Source organism: Psammomys obesus, unplaced genomic scaffold, assembly GCF_907164565.1.
Source record: "Psammomys obesus unplaced genomic scaffold, mPsaObe1.curated_primary_1811, whole genome shotgun sequence".
Classification (NCBI taxonomy): domain Eukaryota; kingdom Metazoa; phylum Chordata; class Mammalia; order Rodentia; family Muridae; genus Psammomys; species Psammomys obesus.
The window spans coordinates 36,294,229-36,312,489 of NW_026592118.1; the positions used below are offsets into that span (position 1 = coordinate 36,294,229).

Genomic DNA, 18,261 nt, shown 5'->3' on the forward strand with positions numbered 1-18,261 from the left:
CTGGCTATGGTTCATACTTGTAATCATAGAACTGGGGGAATGTTGGAAAGAGTATAAGGGCTTCAAGGAAATCTTGGGTTTCCTAAAGAATACAGTTGAGTCTGAGCTACATGAGACTCTAACTGGAGAATTCATCTCCCCCAAAAACTGAAGAAGTAAAGAAATGATATGTCAAGAGTTTACGGGAAATCCAAATATTATTATTTGGCTAAAGGAACTTAGTAATTAAATCATTCCTAATGATATTGTGCTATACCTACTGATCAGTGTCTCACGCAGCCCGGATAAAAGAAGTTTCTCCTGCAATAGACCTACAACTATACTATGTACAGAGAGGGAGAGAATGTGGAACACTCAATCTTAGATGGGACATCTTCATCAAATGTCTTCATTCGGAGTTCAAGGAGGTATGCAGAGAAGGAGACAGAAAGATGGTAAGAGTCACCTGCCCCAGAAGTGCTGCATATGTGGCTGCTGTGTCACAGGTGTATCAGAGGGTGGCGGAGAGGAGAGAGGCTATGTCTAGCCTCAGTGTTCTGACCTGTGAGCACCAAATAATTAGTAGCCTGACATTCCCTGAGAAAAGCAAGCCTCAGTATATCCCATGTGTGTTATATACTCACACACAAGTGGATATTAGCCATAAAAATATAGGATAAACATATTAGAATCTATAGCCCTAAAGAAGCTAAATGAAGATGCTGGGGAAGATGCTCAATCCTTATTCAGAAGGACAAATGCTATAGACATTGGAAGTAGGAGAAGACAGGAAACAGGACAGGAGCCTACCATATAGGGCCTCTGAAAGATTCTACCCTTTAGGGTAACAAAGCAGATGCTGAGACTCATAGCCAAACTTTGGGCAGAGTGCCAGGAATCTTAGGAAAGAAGGGGGAGATAGAAAGACCTGGAGGGGACAGGAGCTCCAAAATTAGACCAACGAAGCCAAAAGAACTGAGCCCTGAGGGCTCTGAAGAGACTGATACCCAACCAAGAATGATACATTTAGAGGACCTAAAATCCTGGCTCAGATGTACCCCATAGAATCAGTCTCCCAGGGGGTTCCATAATAAGGGTAGCAGGAGCTTTCCCTGGCATGCCCTCAGTGACATGTTCTCTGATCGCTTCCCCCTGGGAGGTGCAGCCTGACCAGGCCACAGGGGACAACAATGCAACCAGCTTAAAAGACATGATAAGCTAGGGTCAAATAGAAGGGGAGGAAGACTAGGGGAGTGGCATAGGGGAAGAAGTGGGAGAGAGAGAGGGATTGGGAAGAGACAAGGAAGGAAGGTGGGAACAGCCAGAATAAAATTGAATAAATTGTAATAAATGATAATAATTTTTTTAAAAAATAAAGCAAGCCTGATACCACCACCAGTGTGGGCTCCAGGAGGACTGGACAAGGAGTTAGTCTTAGAGGACCACCAGTCTGACACCAGGCAGGCCTGGACTGGCTCCTAGGATGAGAAGCAAGCTTGAGACTAGAGGAACCCAGCCAGGGACTTTGATCTGAAGGCAGATATGAGCCTGACGCAGATGGCCACTCCAATGAGGAGGGCAAGGAGGGAGCCCTGCATGATTATCACACTAGCACCATAGGGCCTGGATGGAAAGGTGGCCTGAGATGACCCTGCCCTTAGCCATCTGCAGTATTCTGGAGAGCAGGCCCCACACATTGTAGGAGTTGAGGGTAAGCTGGCCCCAGGTACGTGAGTCTGGGAGATCTGGCACTACCACTGTCTCCTGTGCAGTGGTATGGATGAGGGAGAGATCCCTCTTTTTCTCTCCTCCCACTCTCACCACCTGAAGCAAATGGGAGACCTGGCCCTGTGGTCCTAAAAGCAGGATAGCTGGTCCTATCCTTCACAGCTGCAGCACTCAGGAGATTAAGGCCTGCACTTTACCTGGGAAGCAGAGTAGACATGGCCCTGGATGTGGAGGTTGTTAGTGAGTCTGTACCAAGTGTGTGAGCATTTGAGAGCTGGCCCTGCCTCTTATCTGCCATGCAGCAGTGTTGGTGAGGGACAGACACCCACATTCCCTACCTCATCCTTTACCATCTAGGGCAGACTGGAGAGCTGGCCCCAAGGTTTATGAAAGTGGGAGAACTGGACATGTCCTTCACTGGCTGTAATGCTCAGGAGAGTGGGCCCTGCACCTTACCGGGCATCAGGGTAGAGCTGGCCCTGGTTGCCAGGGATTTCTGGTGAGGCCAGCTTTAAAAGACATTTTCATTCCCCTGATGTTATTGACACCTATGAAACATACTGCCTATGTCTGCTAACCTAGGCCTAGTCCTGGAAGCTTTTAGCCTCCATACCATCTAATCTAGGCTTAGAATATGTTTTTTTTCAGCCCCTGAGACTCACTGATAAATAAGCTCACCCTTTCTGGTTCTTTCTGAACTCTGTTGACTGGTTTAACTCAGCTGTTTTGCCTCAAACTCTTCTTATAGATGACTGATTCAAACTGGCTTCTCTCAGTTTCTGACTAAATTGCTCTGCTTGGCTTCAAACAAATTCTAGCAATCTGTTCTGATCTTCTGACTTATTCTGTCATCACCTGAGTCTCTCTTATTACCTCTTCATTCGACCTGTGTTGGTGAAACTCTCCCAGTAAAACCTGCCTCTGAATTTTATGAGCTAAACTGCCATGGACTCAGCTGCACTGTACTGACTCTCAACTCACTGACTAACTGAACTGGCTGAACAGAACTGAACAGAACTCAGAGATCTGTATGCTTCTTTATCTGAATGCTGGGATTAAAGGCATGTACCACCATGCCTGGACTTTAGCTTTTCTTTACCTGAAACTTACTCTATTGCATGCTGGCCTTGAACTCTGAGATCTTCTTGCCTGTGTCTCCTGGGATTAAAGGCATGTCTGTATTCCAACTGTATCACACAGACATAAAAGGTCTTTGGTTGTGATTTTTTGCTAGAGCAGCCATGTTCTGCATAAAAATTCCTCAATACTAGCCCATGGGCATCAGAACGTGAAAACACGTGGGATGACCATCTCTGATTCAAATTCTCAGAACCAGTTGCAGGGATTTGAATTGGCCCACCCCAAAATCTACCCCATCAATGAAATGCTGAAATATATTTTCCTACAGGTCCAAAACTATAGGATCTCCATGACACAGGGAAACAACGGGATATCTGAGAGGATTGCCCAATGAGGTTCCAGTATTAGTAGAGTAGCAGAAGTCAGAGGTCTCATACCAGACCAAGGAGTCATGGCAATGAACATTTGAAAGCAAGGAAACATGGATAAAAGGGAACACGGAGGGACACTCTGACACACTACAGCTTCCATGCGATTTTTCATTACCTTGTTTGTGGAGAGGGTGCAAGGGTAGAACCCAGGTACAAGAGGAGAAGGAGATTAGTAGGATTCAGATGAATGATATAAAATTCATAAAGAACCAATGAAAAGGGTTTTTTTCTTTAAAAATAATTATAAGAGCCAGAGAAGATCAAAGATACCAAGGAATAAAAAACAGAATGGACATAGCTATTAACTCACAGTGGTATTGGCAGAAAGCAAGAGCATACACAGGTTCAAGCCAGATGGGGTCTCAGACATAAACTCTAATTGCTAACCAAAAGCTATCTCTAACTGATGATCAACCACTTAAAGGAAAAGTTATTTTTCTCCAGCTGAATTTCACTGGTTATATAATCATATTTATGAGCAGGCTCCAGGACCAGCAGTAATTTCTAACACAAAATAACTCAGAGGTAATTTTTTCAAAATTTTTGGTCTCATATTGTCTTTTTTGATGCACATTGCCAATGATATTCAAGCTATCTAAATTTCCGTTGCCAAGACCACACCACATGAAATAATTAACTGAAATATTAAGAATTTAAATATATGAGAAAGTAAAAAAAAATAATCAACCTTGATTATTTATACCAGCTACACAACTGCACACATTTTTCTATGAATGTTAAGAGAAACTGTAGAGCTAGGCAGTAATCCTTTTGTTAGACGGAAATCCTGAGTTACACAATGTTATAGTCAACCCAGAATTGAGGAATAATATTTTAATATTGTTCTCACCTTGATTAAACTTCAGCATCATTTATTCCCAGCTACAGGGTTCTGACCTCCCTTTTCTTAAAGTATGCTCATTAGAAAACCAGAAATTTTTCTTCTTTCTCTGCTCCACTGACATGTAAACTTTCTTTTTTTAAATTTATTTATATTTTTTAAATTACAGTTTATTCACTTTGCATCCCCTATATGGCCCCCTCCCTTGCAATCTTTACTACCTAAACATATCATTGAAAAACCTGAAAATATATACTTTTAACAACCAATTATCCAGAATTTTAGGTTTCCTTATATCGGGTCTTTCTGAGTGGGTAGGAGCCTGAGCTCACTGTGTGTCAATAAACAAACACAGAAATTTAATCACATTGTCTGGCCTTCTTTGGGTGATGTCTATCATTTCGAACTGCTTCAAGTAGACTTTCGTTCTACTTGAAGAAGTTAAGTTCAACTGTCCATTGTAATCTTTTTGAATAAAAACATTTTGACTCTTAAGTTTTAATTTTTAAAATTTTTCTATAGTATAATTTGATAATTTTTTTATTCTGTCTCATACTCCTTTTAGATTTTCCCCTTCTTATTATCCCACAAAACTTATATTCAGCCCCTTTCAAATAAAACATACACACACACACACACAGAGAGAGAGAGAGAGAGAGAGAGAATTTTTTAGTGGAATCCTTTTTGCATTGGTCAAATATTCTGAGTCTTGCTTTGGAGTACAGTTGATATACCCAATGTCCAATGTCAGTCCATTAAAGAAATCTGTTCTCTCTCTCTCTCTCTCTCTCTCTCTCTCTCTCTCTCTCTCTCTCTCCCTCCCCAACTGCTATCACTTACAAATACATTCTCGGGAATGGATGGGACTCTGTACCACTTCCTCTTCTGTCATATTGGGATTATGTCTTTTGCACATTTGAAGGTCTTGTGCATAGTATGGGTGAGTTCCTGGAATGAGTTCATGTGTATATCAGTCCTGTTGTGTCTGGAAAATATTATTTCCTTGGAGCTATCCACCAAGTCTGACTCTTAAGATCTTTCTTCCTCATCTTCTAATTAGATCCCTGTTATCCAGTAAGCATAATACAACACATAAATAGACTTAAAAGACAAAAAAAAAATCTCATGATTGTTTTATTAGATTTCAGAAGAGTCTCTTGACAAAATCCACATCCATTCATAATAAAATAACTAGAGAGACCAAACACATATCTCAACATAATGAAGATAGTTTAAACAAAGATCACAGCCAATATCATCTAAATGTCAAAGTGTTTCTACTAAAATCAGGAACAAGGCAAAGCTGTCCACGCATTCTATATGTTCAATCAGTGCTCAGATTCTTAGAGCACTAAGGCAGCTGAAAGTAGATTAAGGGCAACTAGGTAGAAAATGAAAAAAAAATCAAAGTATCCTCATTGAAAGAAGATATTATTTTATACATAAAAAGACTTGAAAGAAACTTAGATATCTGAAAAATACCTTCAGAAAAGTAACAGGATACAAAATTAAAAACAAAACAAAACAAAAAAAAATTAGTAGTCTTCTTGTAGAAACAGCAGGCAAATAAGCTGAGAATGAAGACATGGAGATGATAATGTTTTTCAGAATAGCTTCAAAACATTCTTCTTTACTATTTGAATATATTCCACATTTCTTGATAGTCAATATTGAATGAAATGTAGGGGACAGAAACCTCACAAGGAGACCAAGAAAGCTAAAATATCTGAGCCTAGGGGTCCTGCAGACACTGATGTCCCAACCAAGGACCTTGCATGGAGAAGACCTCCCTGCTCAGATGTAGCCAATTGGCAGCTCATTCTCCATGTGGGTTCCCTAGTAAGGGGAGCAGGTGCTGCCTCTGTCATGAACTCGATTGCCTGATCTTTGACAGGTGCTGCCTCTGTCATGAACTCGATTGCCTGCTCTTTGATCATTTGCCCCTGGTGATGAGGTCTTTCCAGGCCACAGAGGAGGAGGCAGTCCTGATGAGAGTTAACAAGCAATGGGCAGATGGCAGAGAAGGAGAACTCCCCCTTTCATGGACTAGGGAAAAGGGCTAGGTGGGAAGAGGGAGGAAGGATGGGACTGGGAGGATGGAGGAGTGGGCTTCAATTGGGATATATAATGAATAAATTGTAAACAAAAATAATTTAAAAATATGGAAATGATTATAATATATGCACACATGTGTAAATCATACCATAATAGTATACAATGAATGTATATTGCACAAAATAATAAATATTTTGCAAATTTTTCATAAATATTTGAGTATTTCAGGGTTTAAAACTAAGGCACTGTATTTTTGAAATCCTTGGTTACCTGTTATACTAAACTTTGTTTTCAAATGCAAGAATACTACATTAGCCCTCCTACTAAGTTTTAATCACTAAGCCTGTGATGGAGAGTATATTCTGCTAATTTATGTTAAATGCTCCAACTGCAGAGATAACTAACTCCTTTTAACATTTTGTCATTAATTAAAATAGATTTTTAATTACCACCAAAATGTTTTGTAATTAGTAACATCTAGCTAGTTAATTGGTGACCCCGGGCTTTCTAATTGACATAACACCTAAAAATTATTCAAAGCTTGTTGTAGTGTTGTTTCATGTCACCCTTTTGTGCCTGAATTCCACTTGCTTTAGAGTAGAATTTATGAAATCTTTCAAGGATGGTCTGTGGCTCAGTGCTTTCAACAAACCTTGCGTCTGCTAGTAAAGGGAGGTTGACCAAGGAGAGTTTAGGAAAAAGTTCACATGCTTAACAGGAACCCTGACTAGGAAGAGGACCACATATTTTAGTATACCACAGGTTTTTCAGACTAAGTTTTCTCCTGAACGAAAGCATCTTACACCCATCATTTGATTCTGTTTTGACTGCAAAAACAGAAGCAAGATGACTACGTACTTTGGTGGCAAGTAGACAATACCACCTATCTGGAACTGCCTATGATTCACAGACTGATTAATAATATATCTGAAAGAAAGAAAAAAAAACGACTATAAGTTAATTGAAAACTCTGGAGTATGTAAGAACATGAGTGTATTAAAATTACATTAACAAAGCAGACTGAGAACTTTATGAACCCAAAAGACAAAGGATGGGTATTATGCTCCCATAAGGACCTTCAAAAGAAGATACAACACTGTGATGGTGATGGACCACATCAACCTATCATTGAATCACCTGGTGTATGTATCATAGGACAAACAGAAATTTTGACTGTTCCCAAAGCTTCAGTTATGCTCTGTCCTCACTACTGGTACATATCATAAAAATTGTTTTTCATCCATCAGTTCATCTGTCTGGTATTTCCCCCCTCCTGCCCCGTTTTTTTCTATTGTCTGTTTTCCTATTCTCTATTGTCTGGTTTTGACCTTCACCTCTATGGCCTTCAACATTCCATTTGTCAGTTCTGCAATTGGGTTTAACCCTAAAGTTTAGCCCAAATTTGGCCAAACAGCTTGACTCTGCAACAGACCTACAGGAGGATTCATCAACTTATTCCTGCTGAGATATTTTACATTATTTATATTTAGCAGGTTGTATTTATATTCTTTGGACTGTATATGGGTATGTATATACAAATATGCATGTACCAACAATTAATGTAAAAAGAGTCCATAAATTTGAAAGAGAAAAAAAGGGGTATATGAGAGGGTTTTGAAGGAGGATATTATCTCAAAAAATGAAATAAATAATTGAAATGTTTTTTATTTCTTCTTCAAGAACCCCTGCACAGATGTAGCCCATGGCAGTTCAGTTCCCAAGTGGGTTACCTAATAATGGGGAGAGAGACTGCCTCTGACATAATCTGATTGGCCTGCTCGTTGATCACCTCCCCCTGAAGGGGGAGCAGTCTTATCAGGCCACAGAAGATGACAATGCAGCCACTTCTGATGAGAACTGATAGTCTAAGATCAGAAAGAAGGCGAGGAAGACCTCCCCTATCAGTCGACTTGGGGAGGGGCATGCATGCAGAAAGGGGAGGAAGGGTAGGGTCAGGAGGGGAGGAGGGAAGGGCTTATGGGGGGTACAAAATAAATAAAGTGAAATTAATAATAATAATAAATATTAAAAAAAAATTTTATACATTTTGAATCCCTTTTCAGAACTCCTCCCAGACCATTCTCCTCCCTACCATTATAACATCATGTCCTTCTTTCTCAAGTAAACAAATGATATCTGACTTGTGTTGGGTAACTTCTGAGCACTGGCCTTTCCCTGCAGTTGGTTGATATAGCCAGTGTCCCTTGAATTAAATTTTCCCTCTCCTAGGAGCTATCAGTTTCAAGCAGCTTCTTGGCTAGGGGTGGAGCTTTGGGCAGATTTCCTCTACTCTGTACTTAGCTTTTATCTTGTGCTGGTCTTGTTCATGCTGAGACTTTCAAAACAAAACAAAATTCTCTCTACCTTTAGCCTTCAATTAATAGGTCTTGTGAACTCCTAAATCTTTGCTTCCACCTCGTTAACTCTTTGAAGCCACTCTGTGATCTACATACAACATTCATTTGGCCCATAATTTTTTTATTTTATCAGTCATGCAAGTTTGAAATGACTTCTTTCAATTTTGTAAGAATACCTAAATTGTGAGTTCTTTTGCTTTATTGTTTTAATGTTTGTTTTTTTTTTTTTTTTTCTAAATTGCTTTTGTCTTAAATTCACTATTTTCATGTCATGGTAATGACTATTATAGGAGATAATATCCACTACAGCGTGTAAATCTCAGAAAGTCTGTGGCTTATAGCAAACTCTTACACAGAAATGAAATATGTGTTTAATAAGCCTTTCATTGAACAAATAGAAATATTTTAAATTATTAATATTCCCAACATAATTGTAGGTAATGTAAGGATGTTAATATTTAGCTAACTTTATCTCAAAACTTTATTTGTATAGCTTAATTTTTATTATTTGTGACTTCCTCTTTACAACAGTATTTTTTCTTTTTAAACTGGGAAATAACATATCCAAGGTGCATGCATGTGGGTAGAAAGTATAATATTACATTTGTTAAAATGGTGCATCAGGAGGAACCTCTTGACCATCAGGATTAGTGTAAAAGGTGGTAAGTACCCAAATCTGAAAATACTGGCTTTTAAAGCACCCAAGGGAAGCCATAAAAATTTGGCTTCCAGGTGGGAGAACTGCAATTCAAATATTTATCAGCCCAGCTTCCTAACCTCTGAAACTTTAAAGGAGAGTTGTGCTATTTAATGTGTTTTTATTTTTCTCAGTGGGAAAGTACATTCTGTTATCACTGAAACTCAAGATTTCTTACAAAATTCCTTTTTGTTCCCAGCATAAGTCTGAAATATACACTTTTATAAAAGAATATGTGAAGCAAGAGACCAATTTTGTTACGCAAGGAATTGTGGAATGTTTTTTTTTTTCATGTAGAAAAATATTTTGAAAGAAACACTGAACTGTGTTAAGAAGAAATGTGCTAACTTCTTATCTTACCATAATAGTTCTCTGTAATATTTTAATTCTTAATTCAGACAGGAGTAACTACTGATAGGGCAATGACTATTCTAAGCATTTAAGCTTTAAAAAATATTTGAAAGGTCCTTCAAGATCCTGGATATTACAGATGAGACAAGGTAAACAAAGCCCAGCATACTCAAAGAAACTGTTTTTAAAGCACACTTTGTCCTATAAATTATTGAAAAAGAATATGTACATGATGACGAACATAGATTGTTAACTCATCCACCTTGATTAATAAATGTTTTCTCATAATTAGTACTAGTTAAATAGGGTGATAGATCTTAAAACATTTACTTGAGAACACTGTGTGAATTGAAGAAGAGATTCCATAATGATGCTATAATTCAAAACTGTTATGTGAAATAGGGAGAGTCATGGTTTGAGTATTTAAAAAAAGGTCCTATCTATTAGAAAGAATATAACATTTTAGGGTAGATAATATAAAATAAAAATAAGTCATTGTTTTTGTTCTTATGTTAGCCATCTTCAAAATGATGCAAATAAAATATAAAAGTGGTTTATGTATTAACTAGTTTATTGATAAGTTATTAATACAGACAATTCTTTATTAGCTATGATGTAAAAGACATTAACTTTTGAATTAATTTCCTTCAGACATTAGGCTGTTTCACATAAAAATGTAGACTTCATTTTTTTGAAAACATAGAGTATGCTTCATATTTCTATGGATGAAACACTTATTTTTCTTTATTACCATTATTTATCACCAAAACTTCAAGATATATAGTTTGTATTTATCATTACCTGTACATTGGAATCCCTACTTCTGTCAAGACCAATATACTGTTGACATTATTTTTATTCTATTTCATTTATTTATTTATTTGTTTATTTGTTTATTTATTTATTTATTTTTATTCTATTTTATTTCTTATGCTTATTTCTCCCTTCTCCACCCCATCCCTTCCAACACCCCAACACCAGGTAGGAGAGAAAGGTTAACCCGGAGAGTGGGGTACTTCCTGCTGATTAGGGTATTTCGGTTCCTTAGGGCAAGTCCAATCTTCCTTTTAGGATATATCCAACTTCTTCTCATCCAACCAACAGCAAGCAGATACAGCAGCAGGGAGCACCAGCGGCTTTCTTTCTCAGAGCCCCCTTTCTCTCTCTGGGCTCTGCCATTTATTCTCTCTCTAGAGTCCTCCAATTTAAACTGTCTCCAGCTGAGAGAAAGCCCCTCTGAGAGCCTGCACTAGGCAAAGAGTTTGCTGCTGTGGACAATCTGAATCAGGCCCATATCCTACACCTGGAATCAAAACGGCAACATGTTTACCTCCACATTATGCCATTGAAACAAGAGCTGAGAACGATTCCTTTGTTGCTTTAGTTGCCACTTTTGCTTAAAGACGGGGCACTTGTCTTCATGTTCACACTCAGAAACCAAAATGTGTAAAATAATATTAAATATAAAATCTATTGAATGCCTATGCTATGTGAATTAAGACCTATTTAAGGAGGGAATTTATATGTAACATCTAAGATTCATGCGGTGGTAAAACTGAAACCATTATGTGCCATTGTTTTATGTTTCTATTGCTGTAATAAAGCACTGTGACCAAAACAATTTTGGGGAAAAAAGTTTAATCACATCACTAAAGGAAGTTAGTGTAGGAACTCGAAAGGGGCAGGAACCTGGAGGCAGGAGGTGAGGCAAGGGCTTCACACCATGGAGGAGTGCTGCTTACTGGTTTGTTCTGTCCCGGTATGTTGAGCATACTTCCTTACAGACCCCAGAACCAGCAACACACGGTAGCAACATCCACATTGAACTGGGCACTCCCACTTAATTTTCTGTTTTAAAAATATACAGGCTTAACTACGGGTCAATATTCATTCAGCCGTTTGTGCATTTTTTCAATTAAGAATCCTTCTATTCAAAATCCTCTAACATTTTTTTTAAGTTGACATAACACTAGCCAGCACATAATGTAAAGGAAAGGGGCTTAGATGCTTTGTCTGGTAAAAATAGAAACTGGTGTGTCATCTTGAAAAATGTGCTTAAAATACATCCTGATTTGAATGCTCATAGTTTTGTCTAAGACTTGGTATTTGGTTTTATATTAAATTAATTTGTTAAATGTTAAGTATGTATTTTGTATTTACATCATCTCCCTGACCTTTTCAAATCACAACCTCTTTTCCTTGAATTTAAAACATTATTATTATTCATTTAATTTTTACCTTTTCCTTTGTACCATCCTCATCATCCTTTATATCATTCTTTCCTTCATCATCCTCATTCCTTTTCTAAACCAATAAAACAATCCTAAGAGCTAAAATTCAAGGAATAAATATTAGTCACACAGACACCGATAAAAGAGTATGTTCAGCTGGGAGTCATTTTAGGTTTTGGTTAATTTGATGTCAGTGTAAGAGTTTTGAGGGAATGTGAATAGGCATTCATTCTCCTGACCTTTTTTTTTCTTCACCTAACTCTCCACTTTACAATTGACTAATGACATTATCAACACCAGATGTAATGCTATTGAGAAACCATACTACAGTATAGTATACTATACTGCACTATACTATGCTAAAATATTAAACTGGCATCACAATGAGTTATGTAGACACAAAAGTAGAAGTCACTGATGGCAAGTAAATCAAGTAGCACGTGCAGATGGATTTATATAATAGTGTATTGTAAACAGCTTTCCTTTATAGTTTAATTTTCAATTTTTGAGAATTCCATGCAGGAATACTCTGTTGCATGAAAGTGAATCCTGGATTGTGTTAGAGATGCCAAGATATTAAAGGTGCCAGAGCCATGAAATATCTGGGTAGGTCTTCTGTATGCAGTAGGTGGAACAATCCTGACAGAAATGTGTTGCAGTCAGCAAAGCTGGAAGGAAAGAACCATCTGGGCTCCCAGAGTTTGTCCGCAAACACACAGTATTTGAAGTTTGCCCTGGTGGGTTCCAATGTTGCTTATATCCAATCATTTGCCACTGTACTTCAATCCTTCCTCTTGAAATGATAATGTAGCTTCTCTGCTCCCATATTTTGGAAGTAGGTAATTTTCTTGTTTTCATTTCATAAAGAAATTGGCTTGCACCTCAGAACACCCTCTGGAATGTTTTTTTTTTTTTTTTTAAGTGTTGAGATTAAGAAAATTGGGGAACTTTTAGAGTTAGACTAAATGAATTTTGCATTTTCATAGGCCATAAGCCTATAAGTACCAAGAAGTATAAGATGAAGTTTTGAGTAAGACTGCGTCTCATAGGCTCATATATTAGAAGGGTTGGTCATTAATTGTTGGCGCTCTTCCGGGAGGCATGGGAAGTGTGGCCTTGTTAGGGAAGTATGTGCTTGAGGTCAGCTTTGAGGGTTTAAGGCCCGTCCATGCCACCAGCTGTGGGCTACCAGTTTACTGCTCTGACGTCTGTACTTGCTTGCTGCCTTGTTTCCCTGCCATAAGAGGCTCCTGTAAGTACATGTTAATTAACCAATGCAATATAAAATACCTATCATTATATCTCATCAATTGATAAGTAATCTACATTTGTTTGGACCAATCCGTGTTGCTGATAAGATACTAGAGAACAATTAATTCCTGCTGTAGGGTGAATTAATAGTCTGAACTCAATGGTTCATTTGGGTAAACACTCTGAAATTTATCAAAGTGAAAAGTATATGAAAAAAATTAATAAGCCAGCATCTTCAAATAATCTCAATAAAAAAGAGAAAAATAACACAATTGAACTCCAATGAGAATAAAACAATTCAAGACAGTGTGAAAATCTGTAGTTTTTGAATCTGAAAGCAAGCTTTTCCTGATCTTTTTTTTTAAGTTTTATTCATTACACTTTATTCACATTGTATCCCATAAGCCCTCCAAAACCCACCCTCCCTCCCCCTTCTTCATGCATGCCCCTCCCCAAGTTCACTGATAGAGGAGGTCCTCCTCTCCTTCCTTCTGATCTTAGTCTATCAGATCTCATCAGGAGTGGCTGCATTGTCCTCTTCTGTGGCCTGGTAAGGCTGCTCCCCCTCAGGGGGAGGTGATCAAAGAGCAGGCCAATCAGTTTATGTCAGAGGCAGTCCCTCTTCCCATCACTATGTAAGCCACTTGGACACTAAACTGTCATGGGCTACATCTGTGCAGGGGTGAGAGGTTGTGGAGAAAGAAGAACCTTCCTCTACTGCTGGTGAGAATGTAAACTTGCACAACCACTCTGGAAATCAGTCTGGCACTTACTCAGACAACTAGGAATAGCTTTTCCTCAAGACCCAGCCATACCACTCCTAAGCATATATCCAAAAGAGGCTCAAGTATAAAATAAGGACATTTGCTCAACCATATTTGTAGCAGCTTTATTTGCAATAGCCAGAAGCCGGAAACAGCCCAGATGCCCCTCTACTAAAGAATGAATGCAGAAATTGTGGTACCTCTACACAATGGAATATTACTCAGCAATGAAAAATAAGGAAATCATGAAATTTGCTTTTCCTGATCTTAATATGGCCAAGTATTTTAAGTGTTGTATTAAGGTTCTACATACTATAAAGCCCAGGAGATAAGCATGTGGTCTCATTCAGGATGTGCATTGCACAACTTAGTGACTTCCCCTCATGTGTCCTTGGGAAAGACTGCTGTCAGTAATCATTTCATTTTTCACATTTTTTCCCTTATGTTAGTGATATAGCAGTAACTATCTTCATTTGGACAGTGTACAACTGCAATGTGCAAATTAACTCAGGATAGTGCCTTTTTCATAGGAAATAGTCCTGTAACTTTACTTTGGTTTCCAACTAACAATCTCTAGCATCAAAAATCCATGGGAGGACCCACAGTTTATACTCCCAGCACAGGCTAAAAGAGAAACAATATTGTGTCAAGGTAAGGATGGCATTACTTTAGTAGGCAGGGCATTTGGGGTCTCTAAGAGAAGACACTGATTCTAGTCATTCATTCTGTTACTGTATCCATACAAACAGTGACAATAGTATCTAACATCTGTAGGTAGGTCCCATTTCTCATTGAGAAACTTAGGATAAAGTTCTTACATCTATGGAACTCTACACATGATTTGACAATAGTCACATGCTCTTTAAAGCCTGTTAACCTACTTAGGGATATAAGAATTTATTATGTATTACTTATAAAACTAAAAGTATATACATGAATACATAAATATATATGTATCTATTTGATATCCATATATGCATATTATCCTGTATATCTTATATTCATACATATATGTGTGTATGCGAAAGACAGAGAGAAAGGAAGAGGGAGAAAGAAGGAGAGGGAGACTCAAGGACAGAAATTATATTTAAGTCTTTTTTGTGATAAGGTTGTGATGTGTATTCAAGACAACCTAGGAGCTCACTATAAAGCTCCAAGTGGTCTGGAAATCAAAGCCTCCACTTACCAAGTGCTGGTATTATAGTCATGAGCTACCATGCCTTGATTAGAGCATGGATAATTTTTTTTTAAGTTTGTTCAGGTTTTTATTTGAGTTCTATTTTGTCAAGAATATTTAATAGAAATTATGTTTTTCTAGGTGTCACATAATGATACCTTTTTGTGAAGGTGAAGTTGGAGACGTTATTAATGATTGTGTATGTTCATTATTATTATTTTTTATTATTAATTACAGTTTATTCACTTTGTATCCCCCCATAAGCTCCTCCCTCTTCCCCTCCCGATTCCACCCTCCCTCCCCTTTCTTCATGCATGCCCCTCCCCAAGTCCACTAATAGGGGAGGGCCTCTTCTCCTTCCTTCTGATCTTAGTCTATCAGATTGCATCAGGAATGGCTGCATTGTCATCTTCTGTGGCCTGGTAAGGCTGCTCTCCCCTCAGGGGGAGGTGATCAAAGAACAGGCCTATCAGTTTATGTCAGAGACAATCCCTCTTTCCATTACTATGTAACCCACTTGGATACTACACTGCCATGGACTACATCTGTGCAGGGGTTCTAGGTTATCTCCATGCATGGTACTTGGTTGGGGTATGAGTCTCTGGGAAGACCCCTGTGTTCAAATTTTCTGGTTCTGTTGCTCTCCTTGTGTGTTTCCTGTTCTCTTCAGATCTTACTATTTCCCACTTCTTACATAAGATTCCCTGTACTTTGCCCAACAGTTGGCCATAAGTCTCAGTGTCTGCTTTGATAGTCTGCAGGGCAGATCCTTTCAGAGGCCCTCTGTGTCAGGTTCCTAGGTTGTTTCCTGTTTTCTTCTTTGTCTTCTGATGTCAATCCTCTTTAGAGCATGGATTTTTAACAATTGGAGAACAGACTTCTTTCATGATTGGCACAGTCAGGGATTTTAATTAAGTAAGGAGATTACTAAGATTAACTATAACCATACTCTTTTTTTGTAATAAAATATAAGCAATGGATTGATTTTTCTCTTTAGAATTTCTAGGCATCGGAGATAACTTAAATGTAATTGCAGGGAAAGAAACAGAAGAGAATCTTTACTGATATTTAAGGATTTATTTTTCCACTCTTTAGTTAATATTTGTGTCTTTGCTCTCATGAGAAGATACCAAGTTTTATATTTCCCCTTTTGTTACCGGCTGTGGCAGGAGTGTTTGAGAGTGGCAGACTCACAGCCCCCACAATGCACGAGTGTTCTGGCTTTGAGAAAGCAAGTGAATTGTAGTGTATCATGACCATCTGAAATGGAATGCCAGGCATCTGAAGGTAAAGTTTCCAGGCACACTAACCCAACTGAAATAACTCACTCTTGACTTCTGCTATGGAAAGTCAGTCTATATCTCAGACTGTAGCCATCAAGTACTTTGCACAGGTGCCTGCAGCAACACACAGAGATTCAAAAAAAAAAAAAAAGTTAATTCATTTTGGGGAGGGGACTCACAGAAAAGTTTCTGAGTCTCTACTTTTTCCACTCAAACTTTCTGCTCAGAATCAGAACAGGTTTCTCTTTGTTAAACTGGGTTTTATGTAACTGTTGCAATATGTTATGGTTTTTTTTTTTTCTCTTTGAAAAACTGGATATGTTTTTACATCTTACTCTTTTGCCATGAAAAATAAAATTATCAAGTGTATTGGAAAAATTAGGTATGATTTCAAAATTTCTTGATAAAAGTTAAAATAGTACAATTTTTAGTTTTTAAATTCCAGTATAACTTAATGTCATTAAGATTGGTCAAGTCCACTGTTTGGGGAGGACCTCTTCCCCTTTCATCTGACCCTGTTTTATCAGGTATCTTCAGGACTGGCTGCAAAGTCCTCCTCTGTGGACTAGCAGGACTGCTCCTCCAGGGCAGGGAGGTGATGAGGGAGGGAGGGTGAGATTGGGAGGGAATAACAGAGGGGAATACAACTGGGATACAGAGTTAATAAAATGTAACTAGTAATAAAAATTAAAAAGAAAAGAAAAGAAAAAAAAAGATTGGTCAGATTACTGATTTCTTTCATAATGCAATAGTTACGCTTTTCCAAAAGAAGTGAAAATATTCACTCCTTATAATTAGCTTCTAAGAAGACAAGCACACAGAGAGGGAGAGAAAGAGAAAGAGAGAGAGAGAGAGAAACAACAGTAGTCCCCACAGTCTGCTCTCACTGGAGCTAGCTTTTACTGGCATTTGAAAGCCAATTATACACAGATCTTTCCAAGATCTTTCCAAGTCTCTGATCAATGGTGTCACTTTAATAGCTTTAGTGGGACACAGTGAAAGTACTTACAGAACTAAAATTGTCAAGATGCCAAATTCCCCTACCACCCCAAACCAGGTATTCATTTACTAGTTTACCCATGAGATTATAAACTCACCTAAACTTTAAAGTCATGTAACACCAATCAGGTTGTTCAGGTGATTAACATAATTAGAATTGGAAGGTAACATGCCCTTTCTTACACTGCAGTTAAATGACAAGTTTTAATGCAAACTAGTTTTAGGCCATATTTTGACAAGTGCACATGCAGGAAATGTAAGAGGTAAGATGATCACATGATCTTTTTTTTTCCCTAGCCTCAGTAAGGTTCCCCACTGTATTTGCAGAGATACCCCAGAAGATCGATCGATCTTTCTCTCTCTCTCTCTCTTTCTCTCTCTCTCCTTTTCTCTTTTTTTAATACTTGTCTTCATCATGATAGAGGAAAACGGAAGATTAAATTTCATTCTGGTAAGTCATTTGAGTTTGTAGAATCCTTTTTGATAACTATTGAAAAATCACAATCAAATATCCCACTCTGAAAAATACTAATTTCCAGACCATGCCACATTATTAATCCACTACATCTAAAAAGCCTAGTGGTAAATTTTTTTCTAATAAATCACCTAGTTAAACAATATTTATCTAGTTAAGGTGCAACACACTGTAAATGCCACTTGTAGTTATAAGTATGTCGAACCTTCAATCAAGTACTAATAAAAAATTCATCAAGTAGAAAACGAGGTATGATGCTAAACACAAAAGAAAAACACAGAAATGTGGCAGTTCTGCCTGTTGAAAAAAAATTCTACCCTTTGTTTCCATGTACCATCTTAGTCTTTGCTCCTATACTGTCTTGTCAGTGATATTTGTACTCCAAACAATTTTGGAATACAAAGACATTGTATTACTCTAGAAGCAAGAATAGCTTTGTCCCTGACTTGGATAATAAAGAAACTGTCACCTTTGGGTCAAGTTCTTTGATTTTTTTTTTCACATAAAATTGGGCATTTGTTAATCTCAAGTTTCTGGTGCCATGATATAAACCAGCTGTAGA

The 18,261-nt window shown here is 37.9% G+C and overlaps 1 non-coding gene across 1 annotated transcript; it reads left to right on the top strand.

Moving 5' to 3' along the window:
• Positions 1 to 444: 444 nt before the first annotated feature.
• Positions 445 to 574, top strand: LOC129681135 (small nucleolar RNA SNORA17). Its single transcript, XR_008720790.1, has one exon. It is a non-coding gene; the product is annotated as a small nucleolar RNA SNORA17 (small nucleolar RNA).
• Positions 575 to 18,261: the final 17,687 nt, after the last annotated feature.